Source organism: Trachemys scripta, chromosome 6 (assembly GCF_013100865.1).
Source record: "Trachemys scripta elegans isolate TJP31775 chromosome 6, CAS_Tse_1.0, whole genome shotgun sequence".
Classification (NCBI taxonomy): Eukaryota; Metazoa; Chordata; order Testudines; family Emydidae; genus Trachemys; species Trachemys scripta.
In genome coordinates, this window is record NC_048303.1 from 76360007 (window position 1) to 76383642 (window position 23636).

At 40.5% G+C, this 23636-nt stretch overlaps 1 long non-coding RNA gene across 1 annotated transcript in view; it reads left to right on the forward strand.

Moving 5' to 3' along the window:
• Positions 1-23636, forward strand: part of LOC117879519 — a 149743-nt gene that overhangs the window by 34496 nt on the left and 91611 nt on the right. The window contains exons 2-3 of the long non-coding RNA XR_004646289.1: positions 12124-12257; positions 16977-17046. This is a non-coding gene — a long non-coding RNA (uncharacterized LOC117879519). The remainder of the gene's footprint in view (positions 1-12123; positions 12258-16976; positions 17047-23636) is intronic.

A 23636-nucleotide genomic window follows, 5' to 3' on the forward strand; every position in this document is an offset into this window, starting at 1 on the left:
TAATGCACACTAGGGAACTTCTAGTTTGCTGTAGCAAGGTCTACATCCACCAGTTAGTGACCAACACATCGCTGTGCTTTAGAAATCCTACTCCTCTAGTACACATTGCTGTGCTGTGTAATTTAGAAAAGTCTTTATACATCTTTTAGGATTAAAATACCTGATAGTGTATTTTTAAGTGGACCTAAACCACTCAGGAATGAACAATACCAAAAAAAAAATCCAGCTACTCATTTGTATGCATAAACACAATTCACAAGTTAGTGACTACTCTAGTTTCAGCAAAACTTGTTCAGGTATTTGTGTGCATGAAAACAATACACATCTTTCACATATTTCTCTTGAAAGGTTTGCTCTTACATTTTAAAAAATGGACAAAGCTGGAAATGTTAATTCCATCATGCTGCATAGCTCTTGGAGAGGGACGGAATAAAGTCAGTTAAGTTGGTTTAAAGTTATAACTATTCCATATTTTTGTACATATATATCCGTGGGTTTTTTTCTCTGACATTTAAATTAAGGATATTTTATTTAAAGAACCCCATAGTTAAGGCCCCTAGTCAGTTAAATGTGCATTACTAAAGTTATTTAGTAGCACTGACACACCTTTAGAATGATATAGCAATAATTTTTTCTTTCTCTTACTTTTTCAGCATTCCACCACTCCACCTTTGTTTGTTTGTTTGTTTGTTTTAACAAAAACCCAGTAAGCTCCCTGTCCATGTGCAGTTCCAAGTTTGGGGGCTTTGGGGGTGGAAAGCTCTATGTTCCACTACCAATTTTCTGAGCCATCCACTCCTCCTAAGCTGTGCTACTGTTTACGTGGGGGTGGAAAGGGGGAAGGAGGAAGGTTCCCTTTCACAGATATTTTACAAGGACAAGTCCTGTTGCAATGTCACGTACCATTCAATAAGCTACGTTCATAGAAAAAACCTCTTTGGAAGCAAGAGGAACAAAAGAAGCCAACAGATTCCTTCACAGATACCATGACAAAAATGATTTAATACTTATTGTGTAGCTTGGAGAAAGACAGAGCCTCAGCTCTCTCCCACTCCCTTAACAAGAAGCTTCTTATTAACACTGAACATTGATAACACAGAAAACATCAATAAAAACTTGATACATCCAGTCTCTAGCAAACTGGGCTTGGGTTCATCATTTGGGTATCAACATATACAACTGACATATATGAAAAATTGAAAATGAAATTCAAAAACTTTTAAAATGGAGGTTTTCACATTCATTTCCTTTCTTTGAGAATGGTCCAATCTTGTGTGAAATTTTGTGCTAGTCCAGATTCACTATGAATTTTGAGAGTGTCAGTTGTGTTTAGGGTGAGGGAGACGAGGATGTTGGTTTTAGGCCTCATTTTCTGTGCCTGAGTGGCTTAGTTTGTCATGTATGCGAGTGTGTGGTGTTTGTCCCTCAATGGCTGGCCTGCAGAGAGTCTGCACTGCAAACTAAGCCCGAGTCTGTGGGACCCAAGCTTCTGGACTCTGTCTCCAAGTCTATGCTTGAGCCACATCTCTCAGCCATGCTAACGTTTCCATGCTGCACTACATAGACCTTCTGACTCAGGCAGAGGTGGATTACAGTTTTGTGGGGCCCTGAGCCAGAGCAATTGGGGGGGGGGGGCCCTTCCCCACCCCTTCCACCTGCAGGCCCCTCTGGCGCTGCTGCAGAGTAGCTGATGCTCAAGCCTCCATGCCCTGACCCCATTCCCCGGCAGGATCGCCGGGCGGGCTGAGCGTATGGGGGTGCCCAATTGGCGGGGGCCCCTGGGCACGTGGCCACATTGACCCAGTGGCTAATCTGCCACTGGACTCAGGTCTGCAGCTTGACTTGCATCCACACTGCAAAATGACAGGACTAAGTTCTGAGTCACAGTGGGATTTGGGCTCTGACCCACTCGTCTAGCAGGTGTGGATGGAAGTGGGGCTTTGGCTCAAACCTGAATCATAGCCCGAGCTTAATGTGCAGTGTAGACATACCCCATGAGGCTAATACTAGTAGTAGCTAAGGCCTGCATTTTCTGGAGATGAAAATGCAGGTTTTTAGTCCTCCTTTCCCCATGTGTGTGGATAGATGGAGTCAGAGGCTTAGCTTATGGGAATGCATGAAACATCTCATTTTTAAAAAATCTGCCCTTTCATTACAGACCTGACCCCAACTTTTTTTTTTAATGGGGGAAGGAATCTGATAATGAAGATAATTGTATTAATTTAATAGAACATAGCAAGCTTACCAAAGTTTGTTGGCTCTCTTGACCAGCAAGAGGAAACAGGAAATGGCCTGTGTAAAAGTAAAGGGAGTATGTGTTTCAATGAGTGAAAATGTAAACTGATATGGGAAAGGATTGTGCTGTACTTGAATTGTTTATTTTGGCAAATGTTGCAGAGAATATTCCAGTAGCGAAATCAAAGGTTAAGTGCAAGTGGCAGCAAGTTATAAAGGTGAATCACATAATATTGGGGTGAATAAAAGCAGTTTATGACTCTATTGATTGCTGTTGATCACAGAGCTTTGATGTGTTATATGGTGGTATATGAAAGAAGTACTACCATCATTTTATGGGGGTAACTGATTGATTGGGTTTGGAAGATGGGTTTTTTGTTTTTATTTTTTAAGTATTGATAAAATTGAGAATGCAGCTTTACTTGTTTTTCATTTGGGAATATTGCATATTTGATTGACCTTCTTATCTGCAGAATCAGGAAAGATAATGTGCCCTGCCTCGTGAAACATAAACACCTTTTAAAATTTATCTTCAAAGCATAACTGTGTTTCATAGCTCACGTTAATCTATATGTGGCTAATCTTGTCCAAACACCCATTTGCAGGGCGGCTGGCAGTTCTGCGGCATGGGGAAGTGTGGTGAGAGGAATATAGGCAGTTTGCACAATATATACACATCTGTTGCATTCTCTGGAGCATAGCTCCATGGGTGGTCCCTCCATTGAAGTATGTTGGGGATGTTGAAGGAGCTGGGGCATGGCTGGTGGGTCTGGTCTTAGCATGGTAGATGGGTCATAGCAGCGGGAGTTCAAAAGATGTGAAAGCTGTTGCAGCCCTGAAACTGCAATAGTGACTACAGAGTAGTAGTGCTACTTTGTAGCTTGAGGAGAAATATTCCTTCCACCTGTTACCATCACAGACCACCACCACTACCCTGTGCACGGCCCATTTATTCATAGATTCATAGATTCTAGGACTGGAAGGGACCTCGAGAGGTCATCGAGTCCAGTCCCCTGCCCTCATGGCAGGACCCAATACTGTCTAGACCATCCTGGATAGACATTTATCTAACCTACTCTTAAATATCTCCAGAGATGGAGATTCCACAACCTCCCTAGGCAATTTATTCCAGTGTTTAAACACCCTGACAGTTAGGAACTTTTTCCTAATGTCCAACCTAGACCTCCCTTGCTGCAGTTTAAGCCCATTGCTTCTTGTTCTATCCTTAGAGGCTAAGGTGAACAAGTTTTCTCCCTCCTCCTTATGACACCCTTTTAGATCCCTGAAAACTGCTATCATATTCCCTCTCAGTCTTCTCTTTTCCAAACTAGACAAACCCAATTCTTTCAGCCTTCCTTCATAGGTCATGTTCTTAATCATTCTGTTGCTCTTCTCTGGACCCTCTCCAATTTCGCCACATCTTTCTTGAAATGCGGTGCCCAGAACTGGACACACTACTCCAGTTGAAGCCTAACCAGCGCAGGGTAGAGTGGAAGAATGACTTCTCGTGTCTTGTTCACAACACACCTGTTAATGCATCCCAGAATCATGTTTGCTTTTTTTGCAACAGCATCACACTGTTGACTCATATTTAGCTTGTGGTCCACTATAACCCCTAGATTCCTTTCTGCCGTACTCCTTCCTAGACAGTCTCTTCCCATTCTGTAGGTGTGAAACTGATTGTTGATTCCTATGTGGAGCACTTTGCATTTGTCTTTGTTAAACTTCATCCTGTTTACCTCAGACCATTTCTCCAATTTGTCCAGATCATGTTGAATTATGACCCTAACCTCCAAAGCAGTTGCAATCCCTCCCAGTTTGGTATCATCTGCAAACTTAATAAGCGTACTTTCTATGCCAATATCTAAGTCGTTGATGAAGATATTGAACAGAGCCGGTCCCAAAAGAGACCCCTGCAGAACCCCACTTGTTATACCTTTCCAGCAGGATTGGGAACCATTAATAACTACTCTCTGAGTATGGTTATCCAGCCAGTTATGCACCCACCTTACAGTAGCCCCATCTAAGTTGTATTTGCCTAGTTTAGCGACAAGAATATCATGTGAGACCATATCAAATGCCTTACTAAAGTCTAGGTATACCACATCGACCGCTTCTCCCTTATCCACAAGACTCGTTATCCTATCAAAGAAAGCTATCAGACTGGTTTGACATGATTTGTTCTTTACAAATCCATGCTGGCTATTCCCTATCCCTTACCACCTTCCAAGTGTTTGCAGATGATTTCCTTAATTACTTGCTCCATTATCTTCCCTGGCACAGAAGTTAAACTAACTGGTCTGTAGTTTCCTGGGTTGTTTTTATTTCCCTTTTTATAGATGGGCACTATATTTGCCCTTTTCCAGTCTTCTGGAATCTCTCCTATCTCCCATGATTTTCCAAAGATAATAGCTAGAGGCTCAGATACCTCCTCTATTAGCTCCTTGAGTATTCTAGGATGCATTTCATCAGGCCCTGGTGACTTGCAGGCATCTAACTTTTCTAAGTGCTTTTTTAACTTGTTCTTTTTTTATTTTATCTTCTAAACCTACCCCCTTCCCATTAGCATGCACTATGTTAGGCATTCCTTCAGACTTCTCGGTGAAAACCGAAACAAAGAAGTCATTAAGCATCTCTGCCATTTCCAAGTTTCCTGTTACTGTTTCTCCCTCCCCACTGAGCAGTGGGCCTACCCTGTCCTTGGTCTTCCTCTTGCTTCTAATGTATTGATAAAAAGTCATCTTGTTTACCTTTATTCCTGTAGCTAGTTTGAGCTCATTTTGTGCCTTTGCCTTTCTAATCTTGCCCCTGCATTCCTGTGTTGTTTGCCTATATTCATCCTTTGTAATTTGTCCTAGTTTCCATTTTCTATATGACTCCTTTTTATTTTTTAGATCATGCAAGATCTTGTGGTTAAGCCAATGTGGTCTTTTGCCGCATTTTCTATCTTTTCTACCCAGCAGAATAGCTTGCTTTTTGGCCCTTAATAGTGTCCCTTTGAAAAACTGCAACTCTCCTCAGTTGTTTTTCCCCTCAGTCTTGATTCCCATGGGACCTTACCTATCAGCTTTCTGAGCTTGCCAAAATCCACCTTCCTGAAATCCATTGTCTCTATTTTGCTGTATTTCCTTCTCCCCTTCCTTAGAACTCTGAGTTCATGATCACTTTCAGCCAAGCAGCCTTCTACTTTCAAATTCTCAACGAGTTCCTCCCTATTTGTTAAAATCAAGTCTAGAACAGCTTCCCCCCTAGTAGCTTTTTCAACCTTCTGAAATAAAAAGTGGTCTCCAATGCAGTCCAAGAACTTATTGGATGGTCTGTGCCCTGCTGTGTTATTTTCCCAACTTATATCCACATAGTTGAAATCCCCCATCACCACCAAATCTTGGGCTTTGGATGATTTTGTTAGTTGTTTATAAAAACCCTCATCCACCTCTTCCACCTGGTTAGGTGGCCTGTAGTAGACTCCTAGCATGACATCACCCTTGTTTTTAACCCCTTTCGCCCTAACCCAGAGACTTTCAACGCTTCTGTCTATGTCCATCTTCACCTCAGTCCAAGCGTGTACATTTTTAATATATGAGGCAACACCTCCTCCCTTTTTCCCCCCTCTATCCTTCCTGAGCAAGCTGTACCCATCCACACCAACATTCCAATCGTGTATTATCCCACCAAGTTTTGGTGATGCCAACAATGTCATAGTTGTATTTATTTATTAGTACTTCCAGTTCTTCCGGCTTATTACTCATACTTCTCGCATTCGTATATAGGCATCTAAGATACCGATTTGATCTTGCCTCTCAGTTTTGCCCTGAACCTCCTTTCTCTCTGCCATTATGGCCCACGCTCCCTCCTATTTCTGACCCATCTCCCAGGTCTCCATGTTCCCCACTTACCTGTGGGCTTTGCTCACCTGTCCCCGTTGAACCTAGTTTAAAGCCCTCCTCACTAGGTTAGCCAGTCTAATTCACCTATGCACTGAATATAGGATTTGACCCTATGTAATATAAAGAACACTATGCATGAGTGTTGCATCTTTGCTTTTATTATGTAATTTCATTATGCAGTGCAAATACAGAGTTATTATCAAGCTAGTATGAATTGATATGGGATAATTATTCAAACCTTTCAGACCTTTCAAACCAAAGGTACTCAACGTGCTTTTAAAAAGGAGTGAGATCCTGCTCTTAGAACTGAGAATCTTGCCAAATAGATACAAGAGAAATCTCACCTGCCATTTAAATGCAGTTGCATTTGGTGTGGAACATAGCAGTTGTTTAACAGTTTAGAAGCGGAAGGAAGGATTACCCTATCTAGGTGAATCTGCATGGGGAATTTAGGTAAGGAACTATATATTAACTAAACTGAAATGTGGCTAGGATGTTGGAACTAACCCTTCTATTATCATGAAATGTGCCATGGAATCTTCAGTCACTTCTAATTATTATTATTATTTACTTAGGAGTCCCAATTGTAGACCAGGACCTTGTTGTAGTAATGGTCAGGATCTCAGATTTATGTCTCATTGAAGGCACCTAGCATTGTGGTAGAACATTGGTTCAGTACTTCCTTAGATGAAAGGATATTCTCTACTGAATCACCATTACCAACATTGCTAGTACTGGGAAGCGGGGGAGAAGGGAGGTTGTAGATCTTCCATCTGAGTAATGCTTAGATTGGCCTCTTCTTAACTTGTGAGATCATAATCTGAGGTAGCATATTGGCCATGCAAATATTGAATTTTCTGGGCCATATGCTTTCATATTGTAATTCCACTGATTCCATAGTTAGCCTAGAGATGAATCGGGCCCTCTGTGATCATAGGCATAGCCATGGTGTAATAAAACAAAGCAAGTGAAATGACAAAATCAAACTGTTTTCCGTATTTATACAACATCAATTGAAAATAACCACAATACAAGTTGCCATTTGTTTACTTGTGGAAAGGTAGTGATTTCTCACAAACAGCCAATGTAAGTGTTTTTATTCACAAAGATTCCAATACATACATTTAAACATGCTAGTTGTGTATTGCCCTTATAGTAAAAGGAATGAACCACAAGTAGGGCTATGATTTAGTCATGGGTATTTTTAGTGAAAGTCATGAACAGGTCACGGGCAATAAACAAAAATTCACTGCCCGTAACCTGTCCATGACTTGTACTATTACCCCTGACTAAATCTTAGTGGGGGGGCGGCGGGGGGTGACTGAGGGGGTGGGCGCTGCTCTGGGGGGACCAGGGGGACGGCTGCTGGGGGATGGGACGGGGGGCCAGCTGCCAAGGGCCACCAAGCAGCGGCTGCTCTGGCCACCCCCGGGGCCAGCTGCCCAGAACTGTCCAAGCAGCATCCAGTGCAGCTGGCCCTAGGGCCCCAGGGTCAGCCACATCAGCTGAATCCGTGACTTCCGCAACCTCTGTGACAGACATGGAGCTCTAACCACCAGTCATTTGGGGCCCAATCTTGTGAGGCTTCTGAGCACCCTCAATTTCCATTGAAATAGGGGTGAAATCAGTAGGAATGAGGAAGCATAACACCCTATATTGGGACAGACTGAGATACCCTAACTTCCACTGAGTAGTGCCTTCCTCTTCTAGTAGGCCCCTTGAAATGGTTAGGACTGTGCAAGCAATAAGGTTATACTCAATGTGAGTAAGGTTATTGCAGTCTGGCCATTAATCAGGCATTTATTTATAAATGGAACATGCACTGTTTGGGAAGATAACTTTATATAATGACATATCTTTTTGTCCCTGTAATGTAAAAGAAAACACAGTAAACCCCATGCTTAGTTTCTACAGAATGACCTTGCTAATGCTACTGACCAAGAGACCCATTGTCAATTAGTTGGTTTTGTGAATTAGCCACACTAGTGATAAACTAACTTTTTAAAAAGAGGCTAATACATCACAAAATGCAATTTGTTCATTTTTATTTTGACATAATTTAGTTTGTTATTCATGGTCAATATACTGAGGTATATTTTGCAAACAAAAAACCTCTTAGGAATCTGAGAGCTCACTCTAGAGAATCCTCTATTTATTAGATCTTAGCTAAGAAATATGAGGAGACCCCTTCTTTTTTTGAAGGGGTGGGAGAGGATTGTGTGTGTGAGTTATAAAGTACTCCAAGTTAAAGACATGATGGCTAAAATGCTGGTAACCACGAACTTCTAGTCTATATTAACATTTCCACCATTGCTAACACTTGTGGATCTTTACCAGTAGTCACAATGGACAGAAATCTTGGGAAACTTGGCTAGCATAGACACAATCTATACATCGATGATGCGGTAAAGTAGGTGGCACTATCTGATACCATGGAGATTGTCCTAATAAATATACATAAGTAGAACAGACCCTTTTGAATCAGTACTAAAACGTAGTCCCTATATTATGCAAGGAGGCATCACAATGCTAAATTTTGCTTTATAAAGTTCCTGGCCAGGTATGGTTGTTAGAGAATCCATGGTGCTCTTCATAAAGTAAAGATCTCAAACTCAATGTTGTGGACAAATTCCAAGTCTGGTCTGAGTTGCTTTATCACATCGCTATGAGCTGTAACAGCAGCCTGGATTCCTGCAAGGGGATCCTGCAGAGTTCTGGGCAGAACCAGGCCCTCAGGCATTTGGCATCAGTGTTTCTGAAACTATATATGCTCTGCCAGATCCCAGCAGCTGCAGTATGAAATTGACATGATGCTTTTCAGTTTCACCATAGCTGTTCATTCAATTTAACTTTGCAGCTGCCAGTGCTTCCACTCCAGAGTTGTGCAACTCAGGAATCCAGCTGGCCTTGGAGTCTGTAAGCCATGGGATCCCTGGCCCATGGCAATCCACGTGGCAGGGTAGCCCCAGTGTCACGGACCCGGGAAACCCTGGCATCCCTAAGAGCCTGCCAGGAAACCAGAAAGGATTCTACCATCCTCGTCACCTGTGATTTGAGAAAAGTTTGTCAAATTTAAGCTGTTTCTGGGAAACATTTCAGGTTCAAAGAATTGGCATATTCTGCTGAAACTCTGTTTTGTCAGAAAATTCACAACCAGCTATAACAGGTACATTATGTGTATTCAAATCTTTTGTTTTTTTTCATCCTGTCACTCACTTAAGTTCACCTTTTGTGTGTTTGGTTTTTTGGGCAACTTATAACTCATGCTTATAAAGGCGGGGCTGGGAAACTACAAAATTGCTTCGTATAGCATTTCAGGTAGCTCTCTGCCCTAGGGAAAATGGAACTGGAGTGGAGAACAGCTTCCTAGCTGCTCATTAAGCTGTGTCAGTGCACTGCTAACTCTAATATGAACTGAGGCAGCTCTGGGATTTGGTTTTAGACTGCACCTAGCAACAGGATATGTTTAGAACTACTGGCTAAATTCCTCCTATGTTTACAGACAAGAGTTTAAAAAAAAATCAAGGAAATTCTAAGTGGTCTGCATTTGTACTGCTCTCTACTTTTTCAGCCTTTTGATGAGGAAAGGCTTTTTTAGATTTTTTTTATATATAGGACCTGATCCTGTTAGCTCTCTAACATATGGAACTCCTGTAGGACTGAGCCCCAATTGTTTATTCCTGTGTTTATTGTCGCTTGTGATACAAACCAGAAGCTAAGGCTCTGTGTCCCTCATATTATACACATGGGACTGTAGCAGGACATATGACCATCCCACTGACAGCAAACCTAACCAGCATCCCTGCACTCAGGCTGTGCCAATTAGGCACACCTGCAGAGCATACTCTGCTTGGAGAAGGGGAGCTTAAAGAGGTGAAGCTTGCCACAGGTGATAATTAGACTCACAAAGAACCCTGGGAATGAGCCCAATTCCTGCAGGGAACAGTGAGTTTGCCCAGGAGCAGGGGTTTGGAGAAAACCCAGGGGTAAGAGACATGAAGAGATGATGGCTGAGCCCAGGCTGAGAGATGGCCGACTACAGGGACCTTCTGCACATGGATCTCCCCAACTCCATGTGGAGGGAACTCACTTCCTTAGTGGCACCATTCCTTATGGCACATTTGTCCCTTTTCTGGGAACTCACAGAGGGCTCTCTGTGAATTGGGAACTGCATAGGAAGCGGGAGGCCCCAGACTATTACCTTATCTGCAAATATCAGCGGTTCATATAATTCCAGTTTCATACCTATTGCTGGTTGCCCATTCAGTTCAAGTTATCTGCATATTTCAAAGCAACCAAATTGCACAGAATGGGTCTCTTGTGTATTTTATGATGATGATTAGACTGGCCAAGTTCATGTTCAATCTTAATTCTATAACCATGGGCCTGATTCTCCTCTTATGCCAATTTTACACTGGTGTAAATCCATTTACCTCCATAGATTTACTCCTGATAAATACTAAGGTATTTAAGAGGAGAATTTTGCAATAAGACAAAATGTGCTGAAGCACCACCAGAGTTCTTATTTTTATTTTTTTATATTTTTAAATAATAATAAAGAGGAACAAAAAACTAAAAAGTAGCAGCTTGTTTACAGTGTGGTGATAAGACAAAATACAGAACTGAACTGAGTTGCACATTTGTTAAGCCACAAAAAGAAACCTAATCAAAGAAGATAATGCCGCAAGGTTGTGATATAAGAGTAAAGAGGCAGAAGCTCCAGATACAACTCAACAATTCATTGTCACTTTAAATCTGTTATTTATTTTCTTTGTTGTACCTATCAATGGAAGGCCCTTTTTATGATTTTCCACAGTGGAATTCCTTATCAAATCAGATTAGAAATATAGGATTTCCCACTCCCCACCTACGGATTTCCTGATTATCTGGCAATTCCAGATGCAGCAAAAGCAGTAATGGGGGAGTTCCATTTAGGGCATGAAGCCAGCATATATTTCCAAATTTAGACAGTATGTTTTTGACCCTGATAGACTGTGTTGTTGTGATTATAGCTGGGGGACTAGTGACAGCAATAATTATAGTGACAGCCATTGTCTGAGTATTTCCATTAGAACCATGGTTTTCAGACTCATAACTTTTCAAAACTTTCACCTTCATCTCTGCTTGAAAGTAAACTTTTTGGAAAGTTTGAGCAAACTTTTATTTTCTTAATATAAGAAAGGAAAATAATATATTCTAGTGCAGAAGTAGCTGAGGGGTAGAAAATAGATATTTCTCTGTCAAATTTCTATCTTCTTCTTCATATGGCTGATGTTTTAATTAATGGAATACGTTGTTCGACTAGTTATGCCAGTGCACCACGATAAAAAAATGTAGTAAGCTTTTGTTGAAATCATTTGTTGCATGTGCTCAATAGCTTCTGTAATTAGATTAAAGCTTGTTTCCAATACACCAAAATTCCCTAATCAAGACTACGGAATGCAACATTTTAATTTTTTTTGAACAGTTGTTTCATATTTGTGAGAGCACAAAAATATTTTGTTGTTAAAAAACAACAACACTGACATTGCTTAAAGCAACCAAACTTTTATTTGAGGTTTTTGCCAGGTTTTTGCATACAACTCACCATCTCTGGAAAAAATTTGAGTTGCTAGGGAAAAATGCTGGTAAATGCCTTAGCCCTGACAATTGTTTTGTCTCTTACCCATTTTGGGAAAGAAAAATTTTTGAAAAACAAGTTAGGGGCTATAACTGACTTCAGAGGGACGAGTCTGATGAGTGAAGCAAGAAGAACGTGACTCATAATATAATCATTTATACCCAATATAAATGTTACAGTATTTTCTCCATTTTTTATAAATGACAGACCTCAAAGAGTCTGCATGTTTTACACAGGCCTTTCTTCAGCCTCCTGAAGGTGCCCTTGCATCTAAGTTGATGCTATTTGCAAATTGAACTGAACACAACTCTAATACCAGGTGTGTACGTTTTCTTTCCCCAGGGGTCTGTTTTAATGCCATATTTTTTCTTGTGTTTACAGAAACTGAGAGATGCTAGAGAAGTGAAAAAGCTATGGGTTGACTTGGCACAAGCTAAACAGGAAGCTTCCATCACTGTTCTGGAATTAAAGGAGAAGATAAAGACTCTCTGTGATGGAAAGTTAAACCCCTAGAGGTCAGTATAACCATAGTAACATTAACACCTGGCAATCTAGGTTTAAGTCATGTTAAGAATGCAATAAACCAGCTATAGCAAAGAAACTTCTAGTTAAACTACACTCTGTCCTTAATTAACCCCTACAGCAGGGATGTCTGGAAGCCACAAATGTTTCTAGGTAGGAAAAGCGATCATTATGTTATGAGACAGTGTGTTGTGAGGTTGCTAGGGTGGAAACTGAACCCTGAGGTTTGTCTATGTCTGGAGGAAAATGCAGGAGTGAAATGGACAGACTGACCCGTGGAGGGAATGAAGTGCCCAAGAGCAGATCAGCTGGCATGACAGGGAGTGGAATATAACATAGAGAAGTAAAGTGGGATGATAGGCCTTGTAAGGTACAAAAGCCAGTGTTGAGGGAGCTAGCCACTGAGATGGAAATAGACTGGTTATGGAAAAAAGTGGTGCTGGTGAGTAGAAGGAACTCAGGCCTACCAGAGTGGTTTGAACAGTTTGACAATGTTTGCTAAATAAAGTGGGCATCCTTCCCTATTAAATGGCTAAAACTCCATTCAAGCAGTGACAGCTGCTGAAGGGCTAGTCACTGTGTCTGGGTGTTGCTAACACAGTCTGCAAGTCAAGGGAAGCTCTCTCATATGTTTTAAATGAAAACGGGTGTCTCCTAGAAAATCTTTCATTCTGAAAGGAGTGAAGTGAAGTGCATTTATTCCTCAGTACTCCTAACTGTTATAGAAATGGGAGGTGAGCATTCATTGACAAACCCCAAAAAGAGCATAGGATCAAGAATCGTAGGACTGGAAGGGACCTCAAGTGGTCTAGTCCACTTCCCTGCACTCATGGCAGGACTAAGGATTATCTAGACCATCTCTGACAGGTGTTTGTCTAACCTGCTCTTAAAAATCATCAGTGATGGAGATTCTATAACCTTGCTAGGCAATTTATTCCAGTGTTTAATTACCCTGACAGGAAGTTTTTCCTAATGTCCAAGCTAAGTTCCCCTTGCGGCAATTTGAGCCCATTGCTTCTTGTACTATCGTCAGAGGTTAACAAGAGCAATTTTTCTCCCTCCTCCTTGTAACAACCTTTTATGTACTTGAAAACTGTTCTGTCCCCTCTCAGCCTTCTCTTCTCCAGACTAAATAAAGCCTTTTTTTAAATCTTCCCTCACAGTCATGTTTTTTATACTTTTAATCATTTTTGTTGTTCTTCTCTGGACTTTCTCCAATTTGTCCACATCTTTCCTGAAATGTGGACACAATACTCCAGTTGAGTCCTAATCAGCATGGAGTAGAGCAGAAGAATTACTTCTGGTGTCTTGCTTACAAGACTCCTGCTAATACATCGCAGAATGATGTTTACTTTTTTTGCAATAGTGTTACACTGTTGCCTCATATTTAGCTTGTGGTCCTCTATGATCCCCCAGATCCTTTTCTGCAGTACACTTTCCTAGGCAGTCATTTCTCATTTTGTATGTATTCAACTGATTGTTCCTTCCTAAATGGAATACTTTTCATTTGTCCGTATTGAATTTCATCCTATTTACTTCAGACCATTTCTCCAGTTTGTCCAGATCATTTTGAATTTTAATCGTATCCTCCAAAGCACTTGCAAACCCTCCCAGCTTGGTATTGTCTGCAAACTTTATAAGCGTACTCTCTATGCCATTATCTAAATCAGTGATGATGATATTGAACTGATTCCTGTGGGATCCCACTCATTATGCCCTTCCAGCATGACTCTGAACTACTGATAACTACTCTCTAGGAATGGTTTTCCAACCAGTTTTGCACCCACCTTTATAGTAGCTCCATTTAGGTTGTATTTCCGTAGTTTGTTTATGAAAAGGCCATGCGAGAAAGTATCAAAAGCCTTTTAAAGTCAAGATATACCACATCTACCACTTCCCCCCATCCACAAGTCTTGTTGCTCTGTCAGAGAAAGCTATTAGGTTTGTTTGACATGATTTGTTCTTGACAAATCCATGCTGAATGTTACTTATCTTAATATCTTCTAGGTGTTGCAATGCTCCATAACATTAATTGCATTCTACAGGATGTGCCCAACTTTCATTTATGACCACTCTGCAGGACACATTTCCATGTTTGGGCTGTGGACTATAATAGATATGTGTTTAATCTTGCCAGTATAGATTGATCCAAACCCTGTTATTAAGCACATTAAGGAACCATACAAAATCCTGGGTGAATTCACCATCAAAGAATTCACCATTATGTGAGTTGGGGCAGCTTCACTGAAGGCCAAGGAGTTGTGCCTGGTTATGCCCCTGGTCTTTACATGGCTTTAGCAGCATTCAATAACATGGTTATTAGAGGATTTAGCCTCCTCCACATGGGATGATGAAAACACATCATAACAAGTTTGAGGCACTCCTGTGTTACAATATGCTGTCCAACAGAGCAAATTTCATTGTGTGCAAATGTCAGAACTTTATGATAGCAGTCTTTGCTTTGCAGACTGTGTGCAAAATTCATGTTGAATATGCTCACTCAAAGGCTATTTAAAACATGTAATTATAGGCATACAATGCATTGACCAAAGTGCAGGGTTTATTTGGTTTGCAATAGATGAGGTGGAAGAGCACAGAAGGTGTTTGTAATCACTTACTGTTCTGATACCACAGTAGTACTGAAGCTCACTGGGAGCAGGTTCCAGAGAAAGTAATAAACAGCTTTCATCATCTTTCCTTTTGTTGGTGTGTGTCACAATCAACAAGGAAAGTTACTTAAACACAGTGGGTCTCTGTGCTAACTTCATTTAGTTTTCAACACTACTTTTGAAAACAAGGGAAAATAAAAAAAAAATAAATTATATAAGGGCTTAGATAACAATGGGTCCAAGAGAGAACCTTGGTCCATACCTTGCCCCAGGCACATCAATAACTTTCAAGAGGAGACAAAATGTTTTGGTTTTAGTTTTGTTTGTTTGTAACTTCTGAATGAGGTTTACTAATGGGCTCAAACCACACTTCAGCCAGGAATGAACTTGCAGAGCAGAACTATAAAATCCTTAAAACAACAACAGAAACCCACCACCACCAATCAAAAAACAACCGGGATAGGATTCTGATCTCAAACAAGATTTACATTGGTGTAAAGCTATTGACTAAAATAGTTGCTCTGGTTCAACTCAGAGCAGAATCAGGCCCACTGAGTTGATACTAGGAACTTAGAAACCCATTCACATCTCATGAAAATTTTTGAAGATAATTCTGGTTATGGATCATACAACTTCTGTGTTTCTCTTCTGCTTCTTGTGTTATTAGAAATTGTTACATAAGAAGGTCTTTGGTGCTTAGGAATTGATCTGTTCTTCTACTTTTCCTTATTTAAAGTAATAATCCTTTTTGTGATAACACATTGTGATGTCACAAAGTAATATTATCTCAGTTGGGGAATGAGCTGTAGGAATAGACGAGCACCAATCAAATACCCTCAAGTATTATTTTTATGGACAATGCTGTTTTCAAGAAATAGGGGTCACTTTATATCATCTTATCAATAACACAGTAAAATTGTGTTAATGATTAGAAATGCCTTAGGCTTTTAATCTAATTTTATTATCTTTCATTTTCCAAATCTAATGTTTTGCGCGCACACACAATAAACCATTCAAGTAAAAATAGACTGTGCTACACTGTGACATATCCTATTTATGTCAATGGGAGTTCTGTATGTGGCTTAAGCGCAATATATGACCCTTTGTAACAGCATATTATACAGAATAGTCCAATAACACAGTAATTCACATCTACTGCCAACAGAGGCCACTTTTTATATACAGTGAAACAGTTATTATTATGTTAGATCTTCTGACAGGATTATGTGGTAAAATGCAGAGTGGGAGAGAAATGTGAATTCAAATCTGAAATCTTTACTCAAATTCTATGGATGATTAAAGAACCTATGAGCTCATGGTAAATCTCTTCCAGTAAACTGCTGCTAACATTATGTCAGTCAAACTATTCTGAGGAACATCTGAGACTTGTGGATCTAAGCCCCCTACAGGGCTTCTCTCCACTGGTAACCTCAACCCTTTCCAATAGCATCATTATTCATATATATATAGCTATTAAGAGAGGATTTAGAGCTAAGTATATATTTAGGGTGAAAATTAGAGATGGGCCCAAATCAGAGAAGGCTAAATTGTGTAATTTGCACACAGTTCTGTGTAGGGGAGGTGCAGAGCCCTGCTGCTCCTGAGAGGGCAACAGAAGAGACTGTGCCACAGGATAGTGCAGACTGCTTCCCCAATACATTGGCCCTGCATGAGTTGCTTCCCAGAGAGAGCAAGATCCAAGCAGTTCCTGCTTACAGCAACTGCTAATGTGATCTGCCCTTGAGTCACACAAATGTGAGGGGAGCCGTCCCCATAATCCTTGTGCACCTCTACAGGGGCAGATCATCATTTGGCCCAGAAATGTTTGTTTCTAAAACCACAATGATTCTTGTGGAACTTGGCAAAAGCCATTTGCCCTCTGGCTCATGCACGTTTCTTACTCTCCTTTTCTGCAAATTGTTTTACAACAGCCGTTGCCCTTAAAAGAAGTGACAAAATACAATTCTAAGCACTTTTACTATACAAGAAATTATCATGCAGCAAGCATTAGAGAATTACATATGGCATGAACAGAATTGTTATCATTCACAAGAAGAAAATCCTGGTTTGTGATAGTAAATGTTACGTTGCTTGTCTCATCAGAGGTCAACAATATTGAAGGCCAGTGCCAGAGCCAAGAATAACACAGGAGTGAAGATTCCCAGTCTAACCAGTAAGTGATAAATCCTCTATGCACTTTCAGAAAACATGCTGGGAAAATCATTCTATGTATTAAAACAGTTAAGCTCTGGAATAGGCTTCCAAGGGAGGATTTTAAGAACAGGTTGGGTAAACACCTGTCAAGGATGGTCTAGGTTTATTTGGTCCTCTTGGTTCAGGAGGGCTGGACTTAAACACATCTCAAGGTACCTTCCAGCCCTACACTTCCATGATTCTATGTCAATGTTTTTGTCCTGCAGTTTGGGAAGCTGATCCAAAGACCACTATATGAGCCCAGAATATAAACCTTGCATTTATAGACTTAATAGAATAGCACAGCACTCATGAGTCTCTTACAAGTCTGTTTCCCAGCTTTGAGTAAGATGTAGTGGATTTTACTGACACATCAGGGTTAATAGATCAAACATCTGACAAAGATGATAAGCCATTGCATATGCTCCTCTTGCCAGCTTTTCTGAACTATGTTTTGTGACCCCTGCTCAGAAAAGGAGAGGTTTAATAGCCTCCTGCTTTGTTTTCTCTTGCCTGCTCCTTTTTCATTTTCACTTCATCGCTTCTAACACACACAGAACAGTATGTTGGGGAATGGAGAAGTACTCCTGATCTCTTACTTCGGCTGAAGATTTGCAGTAACACTGTAGATATAGATTAGCCATCTGCATTTTTGCCACTTGTTTGGACCCACTCTGAGCAGGGTGGGAAGGCATGGTGGTAAATACACCATCAGCCAGTCTGAACTAGCATTCCGACCATCTTTAGCACTGATGGAGCCATGCTACTTCTTGAGCAACCATGGGAAAATTTCAGAAAATCCACACTGTTGACAAGGCCTTGAATTTTAGAAATTGGGATTTTTCATTTGCACTGCACTGCAGCCAGCAGCAAAGAGCAGGACCCATGAACTAGGCTGGGGACGAACTATATAACCAAGGCAAGGGGAATGTTCAGTCTGATATCTGAGTCCCAAGATGGGATGCATTAAGGTTTAATGTTGGTGTATCGGTCTCATTGCTGTACTGAATTAAAGAAATGATAGAATAATCCCCCTTATGTTCCTATGATATGACTGCTTTCAATCATATCTAGTTAGCTTTAGACTTTTGGCCCAACAGTGATTTCTCAGGACTGGCTCCAAAATCTCAGGACTTTCAGTGAGACCATGACAGTGACTGAAGTCAACTCAGCTGTGTAAGTGATGCTGAATAGCTTGGAGCAGTGGTTTTCAACCTTTGTTCATTTGAAGACCCTTACAAAATTTCAAATGGAGGTGCGGACCCCTTTGGAAATCTTAGACATAGTCTGTGGACTCCTACAGGTTGTAAACCACTGCCCCAGAGAAGGAAGACAGAGCCCAAGTTGGTTGCAGGGAGAACAGTTATTGAGATGTTGAACTAATTGTTGTCTGGATTCACTTAAAGTAAGAGAAATAATATTTTCCTGATATATATTTTAATCTGAAAATTATTCATTATTTGGGGGCTTGGTTTTTGTTTTTCAAGCTTCCTAGAGAAGCCTGAAGGGGGAAGAGGGTTTGAGGTTGTGTCAGCTGAGGGGAAAATATCAGATTGCAATTTCCCATTATATGGTAAGCTGCTATGCTGTAAGTGTGCACGATGCTTAAAAATTCACACCCTCCAAAAATGTAGTGATGGAGCAAAATGGTCTTAAAACTGGTACGAACTATGCTCTTGCTGTTATGTTGCTCACTTAAAGGAAGGGAATACTTCTTTTGGGCTATAACTTAAGTTGTGGGATAGAGGTGAGAAACAATTCTCTCCCTGCAGTGCCTGAATTTTCTATGATGCTGCAGATGCAAGTAATGTGGCTTTCTTGTGCCCTAGCTGTGATATAGGAGTTAAATCAGATCTAGGGAATGAGATTGCTACATGGCCATCCTAGCCCATTGCTCCTGAGTATGCTGCGGACCTGTCAGCCAAGGACCTGAATTAAGTTTGTCTAGAACGTTCCTATAACAAATTTTTCAAAAATAAGACCTGGAAAAGAAGAATTCAGCATGGTAAGAGATTGGTGAATCCACCTCAAATTGATTATTTCCAACCTATCAGCAGCAAGCAGTGCTGGATAGCTCATGGTGGTGAAGACCTGAAGAAAGGTCAAAGCATGAAACTTGAGGACATGACCATCAGTTACCGGCAGATAGAAAACTAGTGGGATTGTCATCAGATATTACAACACATAGAGGAGTAGGGTGGCAAGAGCTTTCTCTGGTTTGGTTTGAATGACAGCTCTGACTGCCTTGGGGACAGACACTAACCTTCTCCTTTTACAAACTTGCTCTTCACTTTAAATACTCTATGTATTTTCTAGTGAAATCACATTTCAGGAATCTGGGGAAACAGCATTTTAAAGTCCCAGGGCCCATTACTCTAGGCCTAAAGGAATGGACAATGCACGTTTAAAATCTTCCATTTAAAGAACTCCAGCAGTGTTAGGAAATAGCCTTAGCTGGCTTCAGTTCCAGTTGCTGAAAAATAATCTGAAAATTGGTGCTGGGCAGAATTCTACCGATCCAGGATCTTGGCAGAAGTAGCAGCACAGGGATTCAGATACTTATTGAATCCTTCTCCTAACGTGTCTGGTTTGGAAGCTGAGTTGGAAATCTCACAAGAGTAGAGTCTCATGAGATTTCCAGGATTTCCTAGTTTCAGCTGTGTCAGAAGAAAAATAGGTAGTTCGGTATTTTCACTTGCATACCCTGCTGAAGCTAATAAACGAAGAGGCACAGTTTTTTTAAAGTTAACTGCACCCTTCTGAACTTGTTCTCATTCTTCTGCTATTACGACTGCACATTATTTTGATGAATTCACAATTGGCATGCATTCTAAACAACACGAGGGCGGGAGGCTCCTGAAGGAGACTCAATGTGATTATCTTAACTAATCGGATCAGACCAGGATCCCAGTCTGAGATCGAGGTAACTTTTAAAAAAAGGTTTCAGAGTAGAAGCCGTGTTAGTCTGTATCCGCAAAAAGAACAGGAGTACTTGTGGCACCTTAGAGATTTAGAAATTTGTTAGTCTCTAAGGTGCCACAAGTACTCCTGTTCTTTTTTAAAAAAATGTGTTTTTATTTGCTATTTAATTGGTTTGCCATAAAATAAATAAGTGATTGGGAGGCAAACCTAGAGTATAAAACTGGCACAACAGGAAACTAACTGAAATTTAGTTGACAATTTTGTTTGTCAATTTCATTCTGTGCAAATAATCAAGAAACAAGTGGTTTCTGTAAGGAACTCTTTTGCAGAGACATTTTAGAACCCTAAATGCTCTATTTAAAACATGGCCCAGACTCACCGGGGAGGGTCTAAAAATTCTCATAGATTTTTGTTGAAAGGGACTAAGGAACTTCAGGATCAGATCTGTCCCTCCTCCACGCATCACCCCCCCTCACTGCATAAGGTGGCTTAAGTGTCTCCATGGCACCCTCCCATCTCCTCCCTCAACCCCACAAACTCTCTCTGCATAGACCAGAATCAGTTCTGGAGAAGGAGTTGGAGATGAGTGAGCCAGGGTAGAGGGAACAGGTCAAGGCTGTGAAATGTGTCCACTTTGTCTGCACTCTCTAACCCCACAGAGATTACCTTGAAACATGGTTCCAGGCTGTATTAACTTATTTTGCATAGCCCTTTGGAGTCCTCAGGAGCTTCTGTGGTAATGAGGCTGTATTGAAGCTGCATAGCCATCAATAGGAAATCTGGAGCGACAGAGAAAGTCTTACCTCCAATTCAGACTTTTGTTTAGGATAAAATGCCATTTGGGTGGGAGTTTGTAAGAGGCTTTTTATTCCTAAAAATATTTATCCTCATAAACCCATACTCACCTGATTTTATTTTAGTTCTTTCCCATGGTACCTACTATACTGTTTAATAACTCTTCTTTGAAAAGAGAACCTGAGAAAGGACAGCCATAAAGTATTTTTATTTAAACTGACTAATAATAAAAAGGAGACCTGGCTAAGACCTGGCTAGTAATCAATCTGTGACTGATTCTTACAGTTTCTGACAAATGAGAGAAGTAGCACATATTGGCATAATGTTAGTAATTTTTCCAAGTATAGATTGGGGGGATTGGGCTTACTTCCAGATATCTTTTAACTGTAAATGTACAATATTTACAGGTCTATTAAAAAAAGCAACAGAGTCCTGTGGCACCTTTAAGACTAACAGATGTATTGGAGCATAAGCTTTCGTGGGTGAATGCCCACTTCGTCAGATGCATGCAATGGAAATTTCCAGGGGCAGGTATAAATATGCTGGCAAGAATCAGTTGCCAACTACAGAAGCAGTATCTAAAGTACTGCGTATGTATACAGAGCAAAATTATGCAAAATAAGCTAGTCTTACACATTTCTTGAGAATATGAAATTGTTGGGGATTTCAGTTTCAGTGCAATGCAACCCAAAGCTAATGTACAAGGGGTGTGAAGGGCTTGCTTTCACCTACATAATTTGCATGTAGGTATGATACTGCAAGAGATGCTATTACAATTATGTTTCAGTAAATTGGCTAGCATGGCTCCACCTAGTTTGTCCACATGGAAACTAGTAATATATGGATTAGCTGAGATAACTAGAAAATAGATAATTATCTAAAGAAAAATTGAACACTGGCAATTTCAGTAGTGCAGTGGCAGAGCTATAGTTAAGGCTGGGATGAAATATCAGGAGTCCAATGTGAGTCCAATACTTTACACTGTTTCTTTAAAAGGTATACATGCTGTAAGACACCCTCATTTGCTAAGAATGAGGACCCTGTGCTCTTTGAATGTTACTCTGGTACTGAAATCTTTTCATTGATTGCTGGAAAAATTTCACACTGCTTTTAAAGTACTGTTTATTACCTGTAAGGTTCTTAGAATATTTGTCCAGAACCTCCTTAGTTTACTTTCTTTGTATGTTACTAATTGCTCTGTAAGGCCACAACCTGATGATGTATTGACTTGTCCTCCACATAAATTGGAAAAATTTGGAACTATGGCATTTGGAATCTAGTCTTCATGATTATGGCCTGCCCTTCCATATATATTCGAATAAACACAAGCAAAAGGTGATTTATTTGTAGAACAAAATCCACAGTAAGTATCAGTGTTTGAGCCACAGCATGTTTGATCATTGGAAACACTGATCAACCACTACTTAATGGCTTCTTCCTGGATACAGATCTCAGGATACTGTGGGCACAAGTAAGGGATGTCCTAAAACTAGATCGTACAGGACAGGTGTTCTCCCTACCCACAATTATAGAACAAGCTTCCAATTCATGTTCAGAACTCATAATTTACTTTGATTCTGGAATAGGCTGTCAGTGTTTGTCTGAACCACCCCCCTGTTTGCACATGTTGATCCTGAGGAAAAGAATTAAATGGGTTCTGCTGTCTGACTGAGACAGGGGGCTTCTTTCCCCACCCAAATGTAAGGGAGGTGCCAGTGTCTAGGTGACAGAGAGGAATTATGCAATCTGAGCAGTCCTGAGATAAGAATGCTGAGGACATTCAGGCCTATGGAAAAGTTTGAACTGAACTCTTGTATTGTTGTTAAAGCCAAATCTCAGGAGAGGGAGGGGGTGAAGTGTTGACTACCTATTGTAAGACAGCCATTCTGTCTCTGATTCATGAAAGCACTTAAGCATGTGGCTCTCTCTCTCTCATTGACTTCACTGGGACTTGAGCTTGTGCTTACATGCTTTCCTGAAGAGGGTTGTTGTCTTGAATCAGGTCCTTTTGTCTCTGCATTTCAGAAATATGTGGGGAATTTCAAATCCACAGTTTCTGGAAAACATTATCTTTTAAGAAAATGAAAGGCAGATTTATTCCTGGGAATGAATGAAGTGCCTACGTTATTATCACTAAATTAATATTTGCTCCAAATTGTGTGTTTGGTTTGCTTTGCTTTGTTTTAAATATGAGGTCTGGAAAGGTTACCTTGGCCTTAAGAAGCAGAAATATCTGCTAGAACAATGAGTGGGTTGTTGATTGAGCTCAGCAGCACCCAGGGAGGATGTGGTCTGACCAGCTCTGCCCTAACCATCAGGCATGATGGCAGTCAGTGAAAATGTTTATACAGCAAGAAGGAGTCTCAGATGACATGATGACTTGGAGGTAACTTGCTCTTTCCGAAGAGCATAAACAATCCAAAGAGATGCACCTTTAATCAAGTTTTCACTTTAATTCACAAAAACATTATCCTCAACCATATCAGCAAAATGTCTTTCTTTGCGCCCTCTTTTTATTTAAATAATAAAAAAAAAGTCCTAAATCCTAAGGCAGTTCAGATTCCCCTGGAAAGTGATAAGAAAATACTTGACTTTTTGCTGACATGAATGCAAATAGTTAAACAGCTTTCAGAAAATCTTCTGCCTCTCAGCTCATCTGTGAGAGTTCAGAGGTATTGCAAATATGCAGCGCCTGTGATATCCCACTCATGATTGCACATCAGAAAAGTAGCAAACTTTATCAGTTAATATAGTTTTTGTTCAGGAAAAAGTTCTCATAACACTAAAGACTTAGGGGCTGCTTACCCGAACACCCCCAAGGATTGCTTTGTATACATGGATGAAGAAGTCAGA